Below are 6,148 nucleotides of genomic sequence, written 5' to 3' on the forward strand. Positions count from 1 at the left end.
TTCAACGGAAGGTTTCCAGATGGATATGCGGTGCAAATTCAGCAAACCCATCTGCCGGAGTCAGGTTAGCCACCTGTGGCCAAAACACAGAAGAACAGCACCCTTCTGCTTGTTCTCGTACCTCATGCCCATACTTAACAAGTTTATTTATACTTTTTTCACTTGTTTGCAAGGTGGGACGCTTTTAACGCAGACTTGCTTGAGGTCACATTTTTGACAGCGCTGTAACTTACAACCTAAAGTACATTCAAGGATGCAGGCTCATAGATGCATCGTTGTTAAACTACTGAAGTGTTATTCTGCTCTTCAAATGATGTTTTAATTGTAAAGGGACAAATAAAACAGCTATTTTAAATATATTTTTCAGTAAAAACACAGTTCTTTAAAGCAAAGCAGTCAGTGCAGTAACAGGAAGTTGTTAAATATTACGTTGGGACTAGAAATGTCACTTGGCCATGATGGAGACAACTGGTCAAGGAAGAAAAAACAGACATTTATTCTCAGTTAAAATTCTCAGGTCATTATAAGACATCTAAATATGTTCATATAGGCTACCATGGATACAGAGTCCCTACAATCAGTTCTGTATTTCATCCAGGAACTAAGTCTAGTGAAACATCCTAAATAGACTGACGGCCAGACAACGATTCTTCCCACTGAACAACAGACAACCTCATTAATTAGATGATACAAGCGCCTGATCTCAGTGAGTACTACAGTGGTCATTAGCATGCGAATAAATTAGACATGTATCTATCAAAGCTCCAAACAAAACTCAAACAGAATTAGTGAATGAAAAAGATCCTGCAGTTTGTCTTCTTTAAGAAATCTGTACAGATGGGATCTATTCCTGATTCTAAGACTGTTTTTCCTCCAGATTCACACATGTACGTCCAGGCAAAATCTGACATCTGTTATTTAGTTGGAGCTGAATCAATTTTATAATAGAATACAGTAAAGTGTGCCAGCTATTGCTAGTCAGCCCGATCTTAGCGGGGTTTGTTTTGCCTCTAAGCCATCATGATTTGGTTTGTTATGATTTTGTAGGAAAAAATACTACAAAGACAAACAAACCAAGTATGGAGCTTAGTAACCTAATTGTACATTTTTCATTTAAACATCAAGCTAATGAGAAGAAAACTAATTATGCATTTCACTTTTGCTGTTTAAGAGTGTTTTGTTTGACAGAATACAAGCATGGTGAGGCATTAACTATAAAACCACTGTAACACTGCCACGGTAATTTAGCAGGGACTCTAACTTGCTCCTTTTAGTTCCAGCCCCTCCGTATGGAGGGTTTGAAGAGGTGTCGTAATGAGCACAGAGAGATGTAATAGAGCAAAGTCGTTCTCAAATGCCGCTCAGGGAAATCACGGAACAATAAACGTGTGCCAAATCTTTTTTTCTCACTGTTTCTCATAGCTTCCGTAATCACACTGAGACACACTTTCTTCCTCATTTGTTCATGAAGGTTTTGGTTAGAGGCTGTCTGCCAAACTAATTTACCCGTAATGAGATCCAGACGAGCTGTTGCAACAGAGGCTGACAGCTAACTTTGCAGATTACTGATCACTTCCCCTGTTTTGTTCATTTCCTCCCTGCCTCCTGCTGACTCTGTCTCACTGTTTGCTGCTTGTGAACTCTATAAACACCGAACACTTTTATATCTCTGGTCCTCACTTCTGTCTCTCAGCTGCTATCACATCTGCTAGAGTTTATATATCCGCACCTGAAAATGTGAGGTTTGTCAGGAAACTCTGAGGACGAAAGAGAAAAGGCCATACTCCACTGACTGTCCCCAACTGTAGGATTCTCCTATCTAAGCTCTGTCAGGCGGCAGGAAGCGCTCTGTAGTCACCCTGACACCTCAACTAGATATCAACATGTGTGCTTTCATGTACATACTGCTGTAAATGTAGAAAAGGAAAGCAGAAGTTTCTGAGCCGGAAATAGAAGTGCTCAACGAGAGCTTATACACCCCTGCTATACACAGCTAGTCGTTGTGCAAGAAAGGACAAAAAGAAGAGTTTAATAATAGATTAGAAAAAAAGAAGAGTGAGGTCTGGTACAAATATCTTCCCATAACTTGCATAAATATAAATATGCATTCAAAATTAAGCAGAAATAACCTGTTACACATGACGTAATTCAAACCAGGAAATGGAAAGAGATGGATTACATTAAAATAAATATATATTAAAACACTACTGGGAAAATATATGTGGCAAATAAAGGGAGAATAAATGTTAAAATGTGCCACTTAGAAACCTATTTTACCATTTGCCTTATAATTTCTTGGTGTCTGCTTATAGTCAAAACAAGTAGCTTGTAAAAGAGTTATCCTTGGTCATCTAAGAGCAAAATCTAGAATCTATGGAATCTATCTCTGTGAGGCAGGAAACAAAGTTTTTAGCACAACATGCTTCACTACAGTGGTGGCAGCATGATGCTGTGGTGATAAGCTTTCTCAGCAGGAAAAGTGACTTTGCAGAAGAGGGATAGGAACATAGCTGGAGTTACAGCATGGGCGTAGGTTTGCATAGGGACCATAGGGACATGTCCCTACCAAAATGTTTGACTGATCTATTTGTTCCTGTAATTGTTGGCAATTACAGGTGAATAACATGTTTATAATTTACAATACAGCATTGTTGCAGCAGTAGTGAAGTTCTGGATGGAGAATATTGATAGATGAAAACATGTTTTCTAAATGCATCTAAAATGCAACATTTGTATATATTTTTTTACAATTTTTGTATAATTTCTACTCTAAGTGGGTCACTCTGTGAGCTAAAGACATGTTTTAGAGTCTCTATACGAGTAATTGATTACTAAATTTGGTGACATTATTTCAATAATTGATTAATCCAATGAATTGTTTTAGCCCTAAATAAAATACATGGAATGAGTTAAACAGAATAACTGCATCCTAGATGTACAACTTGTTAAGTGAGGTTAACAAATTAAATGCTCAGTGTCAGTTCCTCTTCTAGTTCCAGGGCACATGTAAATACAATGCATTTATTTGGCGCCCCTTGAATCTAATATTTCATTTTATTTCATGATACAAAGAGAACATTTAAAAGATCTTCAAAATAAAAAAAAGTATAAATCCACATATATATGCGTGTTAGACTATATTCTGTTAAATTGGCACATATTTATCTACTTAGTCGCTGGTAATTTCAAATGTAAACCTTTTCAAAATGAAAAAAGTCCTAATTCCTCATTCATCAGAGCCAGTTAAGCTTCAGTCATTGATAAACAGCATCTAGTGTGTGTAGTGCTTATGAAATTTGTATAAACGTAGCAAGAAATGCTGCTTTTCTCTTTAAACGTAACACACCCCGATTTTCCCGTCAAGCATTAGAAAAACAAGCATGCATATTTTTGCATAGGACCAATGACAACAGACCAATAGTGTCCCTACCAAAGTTCAAGTCAAACCTACGCCCTTGAGTTACAGTGTCAGTTAAAGTGATTAAATATAAATGTATGCCACACTATTCAGATTTGCATCAGTGAAAACAGGAAGTCCCTTCCCCCTGTTGCCCTGTGTTGTTTTTTTTCATAAAAACTCACAGTTTTACATTAAAGTCTGTGCCTTTCACTTGATAAAATGAGAAAAGCCTTAATGGGTATGATTGCATTTTCCAAGACGCAGTATTCCCTTCTTTAAGGTCCCATGCAGTGTTAATCCTGTGGTTATAATTCCCAGACGAGGAGCCTGAGCAGAAAGACATCTTTTAGTTTAAATCCTCCCACAGTGCTTTTCACCACACACAGACAACGGGAGAGAACTGGCTGTCAACACATGACAGGGTGTCGATAATGAGCTGACAATGTCTGGCTTCACTCCACAAGTGTCGCTGTGAAGCGGCAGGCTGCCTCAGAAAAGGCAAAGAGGAAATGCAGATACCATTACACTTTGAGCTACACATACACATGTTGACTTCTCAAACAGCTTTTTGTTTTCTTCACAGTCTTTAGGATCATTAGGTTTTCTTTTTTGTTTTTGGCAAATGGGGGACAGGTCGTTGCTTTTCTTTTTGTTTGTTTTATAATCAGAGTTTATTGGACTTTAATGCTCTTTGTCATTATTAGGTGATGAATTTTGGGCTTGTGTTTTCATGGTTTCCATGTTGTTTTAATTTGTCTTAACAAGTCTTTATTAAGTTTTATAAGGTTCCTTCCTTTCCTGGTTTTAGGCTATTTGTTTGCTCTGTCTGTACATTTCTATTCATTTCTCTTTAATTTGGTTATAAGTCTGAGTTTTCCTATTGATTAGTTCTCCTTCCTAAGTCTCCTTGCACTCTTTCTCACTCAGCTGTTTCATATTATCTCCTGATCACCTCACCTGTATTATAATTATGTCTCCCTCTCCACTGGTCTCACAGAATACACTGGAAAAACGATCTAGAAAAAAGTAAATATTTCTTAAATTAAGTGTATTTACCCTAATTTGAGTAGGTAAATGAGATAGTTTGCCAAAGGAATGAGTATTTTTTCTCTTAAAATAAGATAATTAGATAAATATGCACTTGAAATAAGACAATGCCGGTGTCTTTTCTTATTTTAAGTGTTAATATTCTTGTTCTATTGGCAAAATGTCTGTTTTACTTCCTCAATCCAAGAATAAATGCACTTATTTTAAGAAAAAAATGACTTATGTAGATTTAGATTTTTTCCAGTGTATATGCTAATCCATTCTGAATGTTTGTTGCTGATTCTTGGTGTTTTTTCTGCCTTATTCTCTGTTTTACAGTAAATTACTAAGCCTGTCTCTTCCCATTACTCTGCTTCTGCTTTTCCTATTCTATTGCTCTGAGTCCTCATTTATTTTTATTAATAATAAGCTGTTTTTGTTCAGGCAGTTTCTAGACGCGGGTCCTTCACAGACCGATTTATGACAGTAATGCTCTATAATAAACCTCTGAGGCCTTTACAGAAACATTGCCTTAATACTGAGAATACATTTCAGACAGTTTGATTCCTAGTTAGGTGAATTAATTCACTTGGTTGCACTGGATTTTATTTAGCCGCATCAAAATACGAGGGGCTGACAGCAAATGAATGTCATAGATTTCCAGATTTGTACTTGAAAAACCTTTTAAAAGTCATGGATCTTCTGCTTTTATACCGGTATGCACTACTTTCTGTAGGTTTTCCTTGAACCAGAGCAATAATTTTACTGATTTAAATAAAATTTTCAACTTTATATGTCCTTTTTTTATCCTTTTTTCAATTAATTTTCATTGTATCACCTGTTTGTAGAGCACTGCGTCTTGGAATATGGCTAAATACTGGATCTGAGGTAATCGGAGGTCACATTTTGAGCTATTTCAAATACTTTGGCTTGTCAGGTCCAGTGTGTTAAAGATTTACTGCAGTTCTTAAACGATTCTTTCTTCTTAGGTGACAGTGGTCAAGTTGCAGAGCTGCGAGACAAACATTCAGCTGCCATAATTTGTTAGTGGATACGCAGGAGGGATGAACAGAGCTCGATAATTACTCAGCAGTGACAGTGTATCATTGTCACTGTCAGCTGGCTGTGTAATGGATCCTCAGAGCTATAAAAGATAGTGATTCAGCCAACAATCCACTTTTTCTCTGCTGGGTTGTCAGCCTTTAACTTCGAGCATCGCCGTTGCACCCCGTGGTTGCCTAGCAACTAAAGGAAATTGGAGGTGCCTTTGAATTAGGACATTATGAGAGGTGATTAGTATATTGGTCTTAATGACAAATGTCTCCATAAACTCTCTCTTTTTTTTTTTCTACTGCTATTTATATCTCTTCATTACTGGAAGTTCTAATTCTAGTCTCAGACTCTGCAGCGTCATGGAGCTTCTGGCTGAGGTGGATGGCTGAGGCCTGTGGCATTACGTATGCTACGTTTGTGTGCTAGTGCAACATGGAGGCAGAGGAAAGGAACTGTGACTATTTCCATGACACCATAAACAGGAAATAGGAAGGGCGCTGCACAACCAGAGGAGGACGTGTAAATGTGGGTAAAAGCTGCTAAAGGGTACAGAACAATCCTGAGAGGTTGTCATACAAGTTAAATCGCAGTACATACTTTTGAGAACCTAAATTAAGTTAAGAAAAGACTCTTGTTATGCATATGTAAGCAAACAGAGACAAAGTTTTG

The sequence above is a fragment of the Cyprinodon variegatus genome, unplaced genomic scaffold, assembly GCF_000732505.1.
Source record: "Cyprinodon variegatus isolate N-32 unplaced genomic scaffold, C_variegatus-1.0 Scaffold140, whole genome shotgun sequence".
Taxonomy (NCBI): domain Eukaryota; kingdom Metazoa; phylum Chordata; class Actinopteri; order Cyprinodontiformes; family Cyprinodontidae; genus Cyprinodon; species Cyprinodon variegatus.